Source organism: Xiphophorus maculatus, chromosome 9, assembly GCF_002775205.1.
Source record: "Xiphophorus maculatus strain JP 163 A chromosome 9, X_maculatus-5.0-male, whole genome shotgun sequence".
Lineage (NCBI taxonomy): Eukaryota > Metazoa > Chordata > Actinopteri > Cyprinodontiformes > Poeciliidae > Xiphophorus > Xiphophorus maculatus.
Window position 1 is genome coordinate 10,258,965 of NC_036451.1, and position 15,932 is coordinate 10,274,896.

Below are 15,932 nucleotides of genomic sequence, written 5' to 3' on the forward strand. Positions count from 1 at the left end.
ACACTTATCTTCTTTTTGTTTATACTATTATCCACAATTGTTGTTCTTTCTTTTTTTTTGGTGTTCTCTTTTGTGGGTCCAGGATTTGATAGAAAAAAGCAAATTTCAAATGAACAAATGGTTATTGATGCCACTATTGGATAAAGAAATAAATTGTCTCTGGCTCAACACTTCATTTTTTCGAATATACTTACTAATTCTTTATTGAAATACAGATTTTAATTCTATCATCATTCTATCTTCTGACAATTTTGATATAGCTTTCTTGATTTGCTCCCTCATAATATTTAGGTTTCTGACTGGATTACTTTAACTGCACTATTTGCAGTGATCACCTTTATTTTCACCTGCAAGGTCATATGATCAGCTGAGCGGTAATGTTTACTTCCAGAAATTACTCTCATTGCGTACACACAATACTGTGGAAAGATCTGCAGTTTAGACTTTCTAGAAACCATCCCAAGTGGTCACGAGTGACAAAAGTTATTTTTTCAAAGGATTATACTTAGTTAAAAGATTAAAGAAAGAGCCAAACTATTGTGATTGTCTACAGAAAAAAATTAAAGCCATTTAAAAAGCGTGAAGAAATACAGCTTGAAACCACTGAAACAGATTAGAAAATAATCTGTCTTCTTAGAAGGAAAATATAACAAAAAGAGGGATAACTTAAGAGTTATGCATTGAAATCCCCCAGAGCTAATGCTTCTTTTTTTAGCAGTAAAACTGATATACGTATTTGAAAGCCTTTTAGATGTGACTTGAAGAGTTTTGATGTCTATTTATTGTATGTAAGAACACATTTTCATATCTTATTCTAAAATGCTATGCTTTTCTCGCAAGCACGTCCTGTTTGTGCTCATCCAGGGTGCGATATCATATCACATAATAGAATCTGATAGAGGTGGGCAACAGGAGGACATAGGGAGATATATTGGTTGTTAGACGGTGGAGAGCGGAGCCCATTTGTCAAGACTTTATCAGTTGTATCCCGGAATTTGTCAGAGTCAATAACAAGAATTGCTGTGAATTGATGGACGAGCCTCTAACATAAGGCATTCATACCAACGAATTACTTCATACATATAGAGACAAATAAATAGATACACTTGTATAGGAAATTTGTTTAACCCCATACAGGTTGCTTCTCTATTTGTTTTCTTTAGCATTTACAGGTTCCAAATAAAACTTATTACAAAAAGGTAACTTAGGAATATTCCATATGTTTGGAGAAAAATTGCATTTAACCAATTTTTCCCTGTGTGAAAAAGCAATTAGCCCCTAAACATAATAAATTGTTGTGCCACCTTTGCCACCACATAATTTTGTGTTAAGTCTACTCATAGTGAACATTGGGAGATCTACATCTCTAAATAGAACACTGTGTGTAGAACAAACATGTGTGGAGGAGGGGTGCAAAAAAAACAAGCCACACAAGGATGTTTGTGTTTTACTTAACCATCTAAAAGAAGGCTTGATGAGATTTTGGGATCAATACATCTCAAGGGAGTAGGGAAAAAATCAAAATTGGGTTCTCTGTTTACTTCTCAATTTCTCTCCCATACCTTCCTATAACTTCTCAGTTTGTGTAGATCCCTTGCTTTCTACCTTCAACTAAGTTGTGAACCTTGCAGCACCTGACTATGATATAATGATGCCTGTTGCAAGAGAAAATGCCTCTTGGGACAGAAAAGCAAAGCTTTGGTTACTCACATACTTCTCTGTATGTGTAGGTCAGCTGACAGCATGGGATGGTTGGGGGGGATGGGCTTGCTCTTGGCTGGAGATTCAAGCTTCTAGTTGAAGTCAGCAAGGTGTGCCAAGTATCACAGCTGTATGCTTCAATCGATGACCTGGCTACCAGAAAGCTGGGATCAATGCTGCCCTCCCTGTTCACACTGCAGGCCTCTCTTGTTTTTCTCATGGACATGTGCTACAGTCCTTTTTTTCTTTGCACTGCTTAGGTGGTGAGATTAGTTGCAACCTAATTTTAAAGGACAGATGGAGACAGATAAGTACACTGAATGTGTTTATTTGATGAAGCCTGACCACCACCCTATTTAAAATTTTTTTTGGAATATATATTTTTCAGGGCTTAACCATGTGGTCACAGGCTTAAAAACTGGAAGCACCTGGTCTGTCGGATTTGATACCTTATTACCGAGTCAGACATGGTACAGCGAGAGCTAATTTCCATGAGTTTTAAAGGCAGTCAGGCTCATGGCGTCTTTAAATCCCTGCAAGAAAAACACATTGCATGTAAATTTATTAAATTATTGTTTGATCACAGCAGCGTGCTTCCTTTCAAAAGCTAGCTAAAACCTGTACGGTTAATGACAGACCTCAAGGTTTTACTCATATTCATACAGCACCTTGGAAAAGTATTTAGGCCCTTTGATCTTTTTCACATTTTGTCAAGTTACGACCAGAGATTTGAAGTGGAAGAAAAAAGGCACACTGTTTTTTAAAAGAATTTGCATATAAAAATATAATAAGTGCTGCATGCTTTGTTATTCAGCCCTCTTCATTCTGAATGGTGATGGTTAATTTCTAAATAGCATCCTAGTGTGTGTAATTGACTATCAGTAGAAATACGGCTGTTCTTTGAAGGCCTCAGAAGTTTGTTGGAGAACAAAGAACAAATTAGTGAACAAAGAGCATGATGCCAAAGATCACACTAGAAAGGTCGTTTTAAAGTTGTGGAGAACTTTCTAAGCAGGGTTAGATCACAAAGCGATATTCCAAACTTTGAGCATCTCATAGAGCACTGTTCAATCTGTAATTTGAAAACAGAAAAATTGGATTGGATTCATCATTTAGATATATGTGGCCCCCAAAACATAAATAGTTTTATTGGCTCATAGTGAATTATGAGGCATTGAACAAAATGTGCATCGTCAGCTCTGCATATTAGAACACCACACTACAAAGTGTTTTTGTTGATTTTCTTTTCAAAATTTCAGCATGAACTAAATTATTCAGTCAAAGCATTATTTATTCCCTGGAGTAATATTAATGGACTTAACTAAGTCAATTTGTTTGTGAGTGATTGGTAGTAAAACGTATCCAGTAGAGCTCAATGAGTCCAAACGGCAAATTCTGAGCAAAATAAGATCTTCTAATTCTCCTTTGGCCTCTGAGATCTTTTGGCAAACGGAGAGCTCCACAGTAGACACAGGGGTTGTGGGAACGCGGTCTCTCTGGTCTCAATCCTAATTCTGCTGCCCGGCTCAGTCGGATAAAGAGGCCACCGGCACAGCCTCCAGTGTTTCAAGTCTGATTAATCTTCTGATTAGGTTAATCCAGCAATGCTTCATGGAAGAAAGCCATCCCCCTCCGGAAAGTCTCCTATTCCAAAAGTACTTTTATTCTCTTTGAGGTTCTCATTGAGTTTTTCTCTTGTAATCTTTTGACGGAGGCTAAAGGTGTTGATCTTCATCACATGCCTCACCTCATGCTAAAAGTTACATAAAGTGGACATCACATCCTGTTTTGGTCTTTATTGAATTATGTCTGGCTTTGATTTCAGTTAATTTTCAACTAGTTAAGTTCCTGTGAGACAAACAGTTTGTAAAACCTGGGTTCGATACAGGGCTTTGGTTATTGTGCAAGGAGACAAAAGTTAATGAAAGTCAGTTTGATGAGAATGCTTTACTACATGCCATAGGAAGATACAATAGGACCCTTTTCCTGATTTATCACCAGAGTCAGACAATGAATAGAAGATGTTAATGAAGGTCAAGCGACAAAATGCTTTCTCTGAGTTCATAGTGAGGTTGAGTCTATTAAATACCCCCCACCAACACATATAATCTCTTTCTGATGCACACATATACACATTCACAAACACAAACCCATTTACATAGCCCTTTGCTGCTTAATGATTAGAGGAAATTTACTCCACATTGTCTCCTGTTCTATTGGATAATGTTTTTGTTGAGTTTCTGCTTAATTAGCCTTTTTGCTCTCTACCCTTTCCTAAAACACACAATAAATAAAATGTGCTGAGCACATATGCAATCCTCTGGTGTATTCAATAGCCCATTTATTTCTACTAATCAAGCATTAGAGATTGCTGGTAATCCTGCTTCCTTTGGCACGCTGCCTTTGTTTTCATGAGGAAAGTAGAATTGTTTAGTTTGATAATTGATTTGAGGGTAATTTAAATAATGATGATTATTTGGACTTTTTGTGTTATGTCACGGTGGAACACTTGCTTAAACTTAAGATAAAATGTGCAAAATCTGAACACAAACGCAGACTTAAAGGCAGAGGACAGGAACACAAACAGCAGAATTTGTTTAGTTAAACTTAAATTAAAAAAATTATGTTAAATTATACATACTTTATAAATATCTGCCATGAATTGATTTTGGACTTGTGTATATTATATTTGAAAATGAACATTAAGGACAGACACCACTGGAAACAAAAACACATATTGGAATTAACCATCTAAATGAGAAAAACAAAAACAACAATCACACAAGAAAATATCTACATCAATTCAGAAGTCATTATACCATGATCCTGCATTCAGAAAAATAACTTGAAATTTTATTGAAATACACAATTTCATTTGACCTTTTCACAGTTTTAGCAGGGTAAACCTTGGTATCTGGACACTTTGTCACAACATTTAGGTGGAAGGTAGAACAACAGCCTTGCCCAGTTGGTAACTTCACAGTTGTGGCATATTCTCTGCAACCTCCGGTCACTCTGCCTTCTCCTCGTTGAATGCAGCGCCCACGGCAACAAGCATCACTTCTAAGTGGTAGTATGACACAACTGTGGTTAGATATCGGCACTTGTAACCACTCCGCTTCAAGTTACACCGGGCACCAACCTAAAAGGGCTTAAATTTTTAATTTGTGCTGGAGAACAGAGATCACATCTAGGGAGTATAGCATATCTGTAATTTATTTAACAGTCCCACAGAGGACAAGTTATTTTGGAGACAGAAAGCTAGGACCCAAGCATCCGGGTGGCTTTCATTTTGTTTTATCTTTCTCTTGCTCGCTCTCTCTTTGCTCAGGGGGCTGGTAGGTAGACTTCAATCTGAAGTGACCTACTCTTGGATGTTGAGGGGCATTGGAAATGATTGTTCGTTTATTTATTTTACAGTCCCCAAGTAAAAAGGAATTAAAAGACCTTTCTGTCTTGTTTAGAAACTACTTGTTCTTCATCTCTAGGAACAAGAAAACTTACATTTTCCTGATATATTGTTACATTTTGCCCAAGTGAAGGGTTCTTCAGCTGTGTCAGCATATTTAATTTGACTGAAGACTTGTTTTAAAAGAACAAATTTCTCGCTTTTGCAGGCATGACATCAAAGCAGTGTCATTCCTAGTTCAAGTGGTCCTGATTTGCAGTAGCACGTGTAGCCACAGTTCTTTACTTTGGCAGCAGTAACACACATACATGCAACAATCTGCAGTAATTTATTAAAATTACTATCAAATCTGCTACTTATCCGCGGTAGAGTGTGCGCATGTGAAAGTGGGGTAAAAGAGGGTGGGGGCAATGAAAGCTGGTGGTGGCACGCTATCATGAAGTTCATCCTTAATGAGTATGGATTAGCAGGGATGATCCAGGCTTTGCAAAACCCCTGGTCCACTGTTGGTGAGTGTTGTGTGTGGGTGTGTTTTTGTTCATGCATATATATGTGTATGAACTGATTGGAGGTGACATCATACCACAATTCAGACACTGAAAATCTTGTTGCAGAATTTTCATATGTAGTTCATAGCTGTGAAGATGCAGGGCTTTCGTGTGTACACATATGTATGTAAACATCACAAAATGATCTAACCACTCCCCCTCCCAGATGAGCATTAAAAGCTGATTAATATTCCTCAGCAGTAATTTAATTGTTCATGTAATTATTTGCAAGATATGGAACAGGGTGATGTTTGCTGAACTCTTTCCACAAAATTTCTCAATGTTGAGAGAACAATAAACATTCCACAGGAAATGTCTGGTCAGCGCACAGCTGAGAGAGAGAGATTCAGGGAAGCTTGTGACCAGTTTTAATTTGTATTCTGGATGTTTCAGTCACGTCTGCGTGAGGGGGGGAAAGGAATGGCTAAATCTCCTCGCTCCAGTTGCAGCTAGTGAGAAGCTTTTTGAACTTTGGAATTAAACTGGTGAAGCCAGTCAAAGGCCAGCAGGTAAAAGACTACACATACTGAGAAGTCACCAGGCCCACAATAGAGAAAATATCCAGAAAGGAAAATCCTTGATGGTGTCTAAAGAGAATGGGTAGACTAGTTCAAGGTGATAAAAGGTAACAGAAGCTGCCATGTGTTATAGTGTGAGTATAAGCTCTGACTGCACAAACAGATGTGCAACAGCAGCTACCCCATCAGCTAAGAACAGGAAACTGAGGTAACAATTTGCTAAGGCTCACCTAAATTGGTTGTCTGGTCTAATTAGTCTCAATTTCAGCTGCAATATTCAGATGTGGTAGCATCATATTTTGGTGCAAACAACATTAAAACATGAATCCATCCTGCTTTGTATTTTTTGTTTAGCTTATTGGTGCTTGTATAATAGTATGGAGGATATTTTCTTAGCTTGCTTTGGGCAGCTTAGTGCCAGTTGAGCATTGTTTAAATGCCATAGCCTGCCTGATTATTGTTGCTAATCGTGTCCATCCCCATATGACCACAGTGTACCCATCCTCTGATAAATCTGCAGTAACTCCATGTCAGTATGAACCAAAATTGGTCAGAGATGCTGTTACACCTATGAGTCACGGCAATTCTGAAAGCAAAGGGGGTCAAACTTGTTACTAGCAAGGTGTGCCTAATAAAGGGCCCAGTGAGTGTATATTTTACACTTTACTGAGATGAAAAGCTGGGCTCACGTCACTTTGTGCACTGTTGTTTTGGCACTGAACCTTTTGCTTCTGTAAGTGTAGGCTGATCATGATTTGTTACAATGTCAGGAGACCTAGCAAACACTTGCTTAGCGTCAGTATGAAGCATTGTTTATTTTAAAACATACCAAATACATTTTTGTACAATTCTGACCGCACAACAGACGCACTACAGTTGTGACAGAACAGTCAGAGACTAATTTAAGCAGCAGGGATAAGCATGAGTCCTCAGAGATGATTTATAATAATTAATCCACTGCGTCCAGGTCTCCCTCCCACCCCCTGTCAGTTCAGTGCACAGAGAAAACACACTCCCAACTGTCTCTAACCATTCAGGCTTGGGAACACAGCTGTGACCACCTCGGCGCCTTTCCAATCCAATGTCACCAACGTTCGGATTGAAGGACATTGTAAGGGATTTAGTCTGTCTCTGCCTCTCTTTCCATCCCTGTTACACCCTTGCAACTCCACAATAGAATACACACCCTGCTTTATCATGCTCATCATTTCAGAAACCATTAACATGCAGGCCTACAATAACATTATTTATGGAGACGTTAATATTAATATCGACCTGTGTGCTGTCAGGCAAGCTGATTTACTGAGCTTGGGAATGCAGGGCCATGTTGAGGTGGCAGGTGTACTAATTGAATATCAGTCACTGGATGCCAATAGACACACTCTTGCCACTGACCAAGCACACACAGATCAGCACATAAAAGGGACAAAAAGACTTACACGCCTGGACTCACTCCCATTGCAAGTAATAACTAAGAGCTACTGCCCCTATGGAAGTCTGCATCACAGATTCTTTCAGGCAGCCTTGGATGGTGGTAATTATGACAGAGGATTTTGTGTCAGCATGTAAATATAATTGACTCTGTTATACTTATCTGCTCAAAACAGGCTCTGCTAATGAAGCTTCATTTAGAGAGGCTCCATGCTCAATAAAAGTGCCTTGCAAATGTATTCTAACCTCTTCTTGACATTTTGTAATAAACTTTATTGTATTTTGTTTTGGTCACATGTGATAGAACAGCATAAAGGAGTGCATAATTGTGAAGTAAATATCGGCTCAAATGTGTTTTTAACATATTTTACAAATACAAAAAGGTTGAACTTGTCACTTAGGACTGCTTAGTTCATGCAGAAATAGACATAGAGTTGCACAAATTTAAGCCTATCAAGATGTTTCCATTTACGGAGGTCATTACTCAGAAAATAAGCCAGAGGCTCATGGTAACTAAGGGAAATACAAGACACAGAGCTTACCTTGATGAATTGGTCGACAATACAACTATTAGTTATGAACTCCACAATTTTAGCCTATGTGGCAGCTAGAAGAAAGCCATTGCTTTCATGAGCCGTAATATTTTGTTTTTTGGTCATTTGAAATTTTGAATCATGTTTGTATGATTTCTGTTTTGAGTTAAAGTGTCTTTGGTGTAGTAGTGTGGTAGCTTTCAAACATTAGACAGTTAATTGATTTTATGTGTTTAAGAGACATTTTTAACAACTTATATTAATATTTACCATTCTATGAAGTCCAGTCTCAATCTCATATGGGTAATACTTCATTTGAAGGGGTGTGCATAAGACTGACTTGGCACTGTAATAGACATGACATAACATGACATAACAATGGTCATGAACATGAAGGAGTCTTTATGAATGTTTACAACTGTTGTCATAAAGTGTCATTTGGTAAATAATGACACTTTTAATGCAAAGTTGCACTAAAAGTCCATTAAAAGTGTAAACTTTGTACTATTTGGTCAATGGCCCTTTTAGTGCAACGTTCTATTTGCACTACTTATGCATTAAAAGTCCATTAAAAGAGTCATATATATTGTGCCATACATACAACATTAAAATTTTGTTGAACTTTGGGTTTAAAACTTGAAGTGCTTTTATTCATGTAAAAAACAGAGAACTTAACCCTGCAAAGAGGAGAGTATCTACACTCTCTGCCCCCAACAAAAACTCAAACTAAGTTATTCTTAGAGAAGTGGAAAGGACTTTGTGTGCAACTATTTGTAATTTCAAGAATTACAGAGATGACTGTTACAACCAGCTTAACTTTGCTTTTAATATTGGAAATTTATAAATTGCCTTTGTGTTGCTGATATATAGCTAATTTTCTGAACATTTGTAGTGAAGTAGCTTATTCAACTATTTGTGTTGTTTACATACACAAAGAAAAAAAACATCAAATGATAGATTGGTAAATTTTAGTAGAGTGTGTATCAGCATGATGTCAGAGTAGTGTGAAAGAAATTTCAGCAATTATGTTATTATTTAATAAAGTGCTACTTTTACAGAGCTTTAAATAAAGACCTGACTGCTGCCTGCACTTTCACCAAATAGCTTTCAGTCGTAACATAGTAATTTTCACAAGGGTCAGATTTTCTGTTTCTGTCATTTAGCCAGTGCTTCTGGTCAAGTAGACTTCCTCAGGCCGAATACATTTGTGAAGTTCAGATTGCTGTAGTGTTGACAGCTACTTACTGTATCTACAATAGGATTCACTCCCTTGCCATATGTACTACATTTTATTTTATGTGGACATTTAGTGCTACAAAGCAGACTTTTGCTTGGAAGCTGATAGTAAAAAAAGTTGTTGAAACAAAGGAACAATACGCTTTTTGCTGTAGAGGTAAATATATATATAAATCTAAAATCATGTGTAGAAATGCCATAATAGATGTCATTATAGTATAGTCTAATGGAATATACTGTACATTAAAATATACTGTATAACATCTTCCTGTTTTAGGTAGGTTATGATTATTTCTGTTTGCCTCATACCAGAATCATGAAATGGCTTTTTTTTTCTCCCCACTTTCATCCAAAGCAGAACATTGCATATGTTTCAATTGCAATCCTTTTAAATATTTTTAAAAAGCCCCAAGTATGATACCATGACTTTGTAAGAGGACCATGCCAACTTTAAAGTATAGGGATAGGAGCATCATTCCTCATGACTGTTTTCCCAGAGGTACTGATGTTCTTTACAAATGAGAAAAAAAATTGTGTGAAAATGTTGAATCACCATCTTAAGACATCAGCCAGTAAGTCAAAGTTTTGGAATTAATGTGGCTTCTAAATGGCCAGTGACCTAAAGCATACCATGAAGTTAGCCACAAAGTGGATTAAAAAAAAACAGTGTTAAAGTTTTGAGTTGACCATCAGGAAGATCTCAGTCCCACAGAAAACTTGTGGGAAAAACTGAAAAGCAAGACAGCCTACAAATTTGACACCTGTCAGGAGGAACAGGCCATTATCCCTGTACACTATCATGAGAAGCTTGTAGAAGGAATTCCACAACATATGAACTAGTTATACAGTTTAAAGGACCCTTTTACCAAATACTAAGAAAATATGTGTCTAATTCTGACAGAAAATTAATATGTCTCTGATGAATTTCTCACTCCTTACTCTAGCATTCAGAAAATATAAATAATGTTTGTAATCCTAAATAAGCTTGATAAAACATTAATTTGTTTTAATGTCAGAAAAAAATAATTGTGGCTATCAATATTTAAATGCAATCCATGATCAATGTTTAATAAATCTGATAACAAACCTCACAGAGAAACAAATTATCATTAAATTAAAACTAGAATAATATAATACATTAAAATAACCTTCCTGACTCTAGCTGTGTTTATTCCCCATTGATTTCCCTCGTCTTTCTCAAGCTTATGTCTCTGCTTGTCATTTCTTCTTTACTCCATTGATTCGTATTCTCTCTTTCCTTCTTTCTTTAGTTCTTTCTAACCACCCATAGCGTCTTCCATGGATCTTTAATTTAACTTCCAGCCTTCTAACGTCTCCTCCCCCCATGTTCACTCATCATTTTCTCACTGCTCTTCTGCTTTGCTTTACTCAGCTTTCTTGACGTCTGCTTTTGTCGGCCACCCCTTGGTGAACCTTATCTTGTCCATCACAGTCTTCTCTCTTAACGCTAAGCTAGTCCTCCACCTCCTTTCCGTTTCTCTTATCCTTTTTCTCACCTGACATATCGCACCCTATTGATTACCACAGCTTAACATTTCTCTGCTCCCTTCCATTCACACCTCCTCCATAGACAACTCGCACCCATTCTGTTCTTACACTGCGACGAAGATCTATTTTCTACTTTCAGAACAATGCAGAGCGAGGTAGTGGGTGGGTGACAGTAAAGTGAGGACAAGGAGACATCAGGTGCTACCATGGCAACATTATTCTTTTTTCATTATAAGAGAAAAAAATCTCTACTTTTTGTACATGAAGAAGTAACTGTGTTGACATTTTCATCATCTGTTTGAAATGGTCAGTTTTAGACTTTTATGCTGCAGACCTTTTGAGTGTTAGACAGAAAAGGTCAGTTCTGTGTTTTCCTTGCTTTGTATGCTGTCAGTTTTGTTGTACAATGTTTGCTCAGAGCCTCGTGGTCACTCTTATCTGAATGTACCTTGTGTGATCACATTGCTGGAGAGAAACTACATGCGCCGATTTCCGAGCACGCATGTTTTCATTTCCCAATTTGCCATGCACCATGATGCTCGGCCATCTGTCTCAGCACGGTGACTAAATTCAATGCCAGTGTGTTGCAGGGTCATGAGAAAACAAACCAGAACTGCTTTCCACATGAGAGGAAAAAGAATAACTTAACCATTGTTTTGGTATGGGGAGAAAAGGCAACTCAGCGTGGTCACTGTGCTTTACACCTGCTATTGGGAAGCCTCCAGAAAAGATTTCTACCTTCTTAGATGTTGACACAGAATATGGTTTATCTTCCATGGTATTTGGCTAACCCTTCATTCCGACTGATTAATGGCATCTTGCCCAGCAGAGGGAGTGTCTTCTGTGATGGAGGAAGCGGTAGTGCAACAGCGTGTGTGCAGTGAATAAATGCTGTACATTAAACAAATTCTCCACGCTCGTCTTGGCAGCAGGCATGTGGGAGTATTGCAGACATTGGCTGGGTGTTTTGTCTTTTTCTTCTCCTCCAAATAAAACAAATGGAAGCTTTATATTTATGAAGTTCTTACACATTTGCTTCCATACAGGCTTTAACGTGTAATCTTTTTTCACCTATTACTGCGATCAGTATACCTGGGAACTGTACAGCAGCCAGCTAGTTTGGTGACACCTTTTGCAGGAAGAAGCGGCTTGATCCCAGTGGACCGTTAGAATAAAAGATCATGTTCATGGTCAGACATTGAGGTAATAATGTCCACAGAGTCTAGTTTAGGGGGGTTATCTTCAGGCGGTGCCCAGTTCAGCAGATAGCAGGTGGGAAGGAAAGAAGTCAATAACATCAGCCACAGACATAGAGGAGTGAATGGAAGCTGTTATCTCTGAACTGTTAAACATGACATCAAAATGACGCATTTATTGCAAGATTTGACAGGATATTTTATCCTACAGTATTTTCTTCTATATATATTAAATCATTTTGAAAATCATTTTGAAAATGATTTAACATGCAGTTTCTTCAGGAGTGGAGTCTTTTGTGATGAGTTTTGGGATGAGTTTGCATTGTAGTTGAGTAGATTATTTATTATTTACACGGGAAAAGCTCTACTTATTACCTTTCATGTTTTTTCTGAAGCTCTCTGTGAGTGCTCATGAGCTCTTGGGCAACTCTTTTGACTTTCTTTTGAAACCTCTGTCAGAAATTTTATGAGGAGGACCTGGCCTTATTTTCATTTTTTTTTATTTATTTATTTAATTATTTATTTATTTTTGACAGATGAGCTTCTTTCTACTTGGAGTTTTCCAGGACATTTGGAAATTGAGAAATAAATCAGTAGCCACTGCCATCAGTGTGTCTTTCAAAAATAAGTTGGAAGCTTAGCTCACTTCATTGACTGAGTGGCTTCACGCTAAGCACATGCTCTGAGGGTGGATCACAAGTTTTATCCACAGAACACTAAAGGAAATATCTATTCTATTACTAATAAGGTAGCAATTGTCTTAGCAATGCTTTTAGATTGATGCTAGTTGTGCTGTACCTTGGTGACAATAAACATTTTAATAGGCCATCAGTGAGACCTAAACCTGCTAATAACTTTCACTGTGAGGGAGTAGAATTGCTTTGTAAATAGTAAACAGTTTCTTGGTTACATATGACTTTTTGCAGATTTTTTTTCTTTGTGTGTTTAACACAAACAGAATACGGTGACAAAATTGTACATTTTTGGCACTTATTTCAGAAAATTAAGCTCATATTTTTAAATATTTTAGAAATATTTCAAGATTTTTCTTGTCATTTTGATAATTATGATTTACAAATAATGAAAATTAAGCCTCCCAGAAAATCTGAGTATTATATCAGATTGATAAACATTTTCTTAACAGAAAGTTCAGGCGCCTGCAAATTTAGTGGGTCTCCTTTTGATTAAACTACTGCATCAGTGCTGTGTGACATGGATGTGAGCCTATGGCACTGCTATAGTGTAATGGAAACACAGATTGCTTTGATGGCAGCCTTTGTGTTATCGGCATTGTTGGATCAGGTGTCTCATCTTTCTCTTGACAATAACCTATAGTTTCTCTATGTGGTTACATCAGGCCTGTTTGTTGGCCAATAAAGCTTGGTAACCCCATGGTCATTGAATCGGCTTTTGATACCTTTAACAGTATGGACAGGAGTCAAGTCCTGCTGGAAATTTTTTATATTTTCATAAACCTTTTCAGAAAAAGGAAGCATGATGCTCTTAAATGTCCTTATAGACGGATGTGTCAGCTGTGGACTTCAGAAAACATAGTGGGAAAACACCAACATAGTAGATGGCACCCTAAATAATCACTGACTGTGCAAACCTCACCATGGATTTTAAGTTACATTAACTTTGTTACCTGTGATACTAAATTTTAAAATGCAAACTTCAGTTTCACTTGAAAAGAGGAGTTTGAATCTTTGAGTTCTTTATCTCCTTGGGTCAAAATCAAATCCAAAAAATACTCTATTAATCCCAAAGGGAAACTAAAAAAATTTAATTCTTCATCATTGTAATTTTTTTCACATGGAGATTCAAATATCAATATAAAAGCTATTTTATCTTGTCTGTCTGAACCGTCTGACAGATTTGTCAGCTATCAGTTGGGAAACATGGTAAATTTTTCAAAAACATTTAACTATTTTTGAAAGCATAAGCTAAAACAGAAAGCATTCATTTTAAATTGATATTTTTTAGTGTACACTCTGTCAAACAAAATCATATTTTTATTTTGAAAAACACTTTTCACAAGGAAAAGACAAGCTGAGCTAACCTTTGCCTTCGGATGTGCTCCAGTGGACAGCTACAGACTCAAAAAAGAGAAAGAGAATGCTGACCTTACCGAGCATTCAACTTCCAGATGTGTAGTAACTTACAGAAGTACAGGGCAAACACTATGAACCCAGTCTTTACATTATTGGTCTACAAGTGCAGCGGGTGGGTGATTATCAAAACATGTATCGACTCGCACTCAGCCATACGCACACCCACACCCCTACATGCTTCCACACACAGATTCTGGCCAGGCTCATTAAAGATGTGAAAGAGAAAATGATCTAAAAGGAGAAAAAAAAGACGAAAGAATGGAGGCCAGGAGGGATTTCATGCAGATTTGCTCTCCACAGCTCTCAGGCAATCAGCAGCAAGCCTCCTCAGCCGGGAACTGTCGTCCTCTGGTCAAAAAGGGCAGGGGATGGGGAGAGAGAGAGAAAATCATCTCTGCATTTGTTGAATTCCCCCACCTAGCACTTGAGGAGGCAGTTCATTTGGTAATCTCTTTCATTAATGTTTCTCTTTCATTTCTCTTTCCCCCCCTCTGTCTGCCATGTCTTTGTCCACTTTATAGGTGCAAGCCAGAAAGTAGAAACAAGAAGCAACTGAAGCAGCTGAAGATATGAGGCTAAAGAGATTTTGAAAACAACTCCGTGGTAAGTGGGCCAACAAAAAAATTTCACAGCGCCTTCCATTTTGCTGTTATTTTGTTCTCTGGTAAAACTCTACATAACAACCAATTTTCACATCAGTGGACACAGAGTCGTGTCTCTTATTTTTTAGAGAACAGAGCTCTGTGAATTTTGTGCTTTGTTTTTTCCTTCATTTTTTTTTCCTTCTCTGTCACAACTTTCTGAGTTTGCATTGCAAATATGAATTAGAAATAATGATTGAAAAATTATTTTAAGTGTCTGTCAGTGGCATATTACATTATGTCAAATATGCATAATATAATATTAAATAACCCAGAGCTTTTCTGAAGAAAAATGTAATTAGCTGCTTTGTAAAGGAATTCATATTATCAATGCATAAAGATGAGGAAAATGTGTCTCACAGTCAGGTGCTACAGCTTCAAAGGTGCGACCCCAGCAGGTTTTAATTATCTGTTAAACATTTCTTAATATCTTTATATCAATCCTGTATATGTTTGCTGATTAATGTAATTAGTTCTTAATATAACAGTACAGATGGATTGCGTTTGCATAAAGGTGACAAAAGATGTTTCTACATTTACTCATAATCTGACTAAAGTATGTAGCAAGAAGAGAAATGGTCCTGAAACATAATCTGTAAAGTCAACCAAACTGAGCAGTTTCAGTGGGACACATATTTATTTTCAAAATCCAGCATCAAAATTAAATGATAATAAATTGTTCCAGTAAAGAAATTTGTTTCCCTATCACTACCTTTTTCCAAAAATCTAAAAGGTGATTTTTGGGCATGAAGGTCTGACTGAGATGGACCTGAGCTTGGTCATTTTAGCTTTGGTTTGGTCATTGCATGCAACAGGTTTAAAAGAGCAACAATGTGAGACATTTCACATTTTGTTAAGTTTACATTCTCTTCTGTTTATCAAAGAGTACAGAATACAATACCACATTTATCTGAAAGATACTTAAACAAACTTCCTCACCAACATCTTTAGAAAAAGATGGCTTCAAAAGGATAACATAGTTAGAAGTTTGATTCAAATTTACCTTCATGCCCACCTTTTTTTGTGTGTGTGTGTTCTGCTTCCTAATGATGATCGCAACACGACACACACTGAACTGTCATCTTCTTTCACACATCCC

The 15,932-nt window shown here is 37.2% G+C and overlaps 1 protein-coding gene across 14 annotated transcripts in view; it reads left to right on the plus strand.

Annotated features, from left to right (window-relative positions):
- The window catches only part of LOC102237776 (receptor-type tyrosine-protein phosphatase S-like), a 247,605-nt gene that overhangs the window by 36,816 nt on the left and 194,857 nt on the right, over nucleotides 1-15,932 (plus strand). For all 14 annotated transcript variants that reach the window (XM_023339507.1, XM_023339510.1, XM_023339512.1 and 11 more), the window contains exon 2: nucleotides 14,714-14,795. The gene's annotated coding sequence lies outside the window, so the exon portion shown is untranslated. The remainder of the gene's footprint in view (nucleotides 1-14,713; nucleotides 14,796-15,932) is intronic.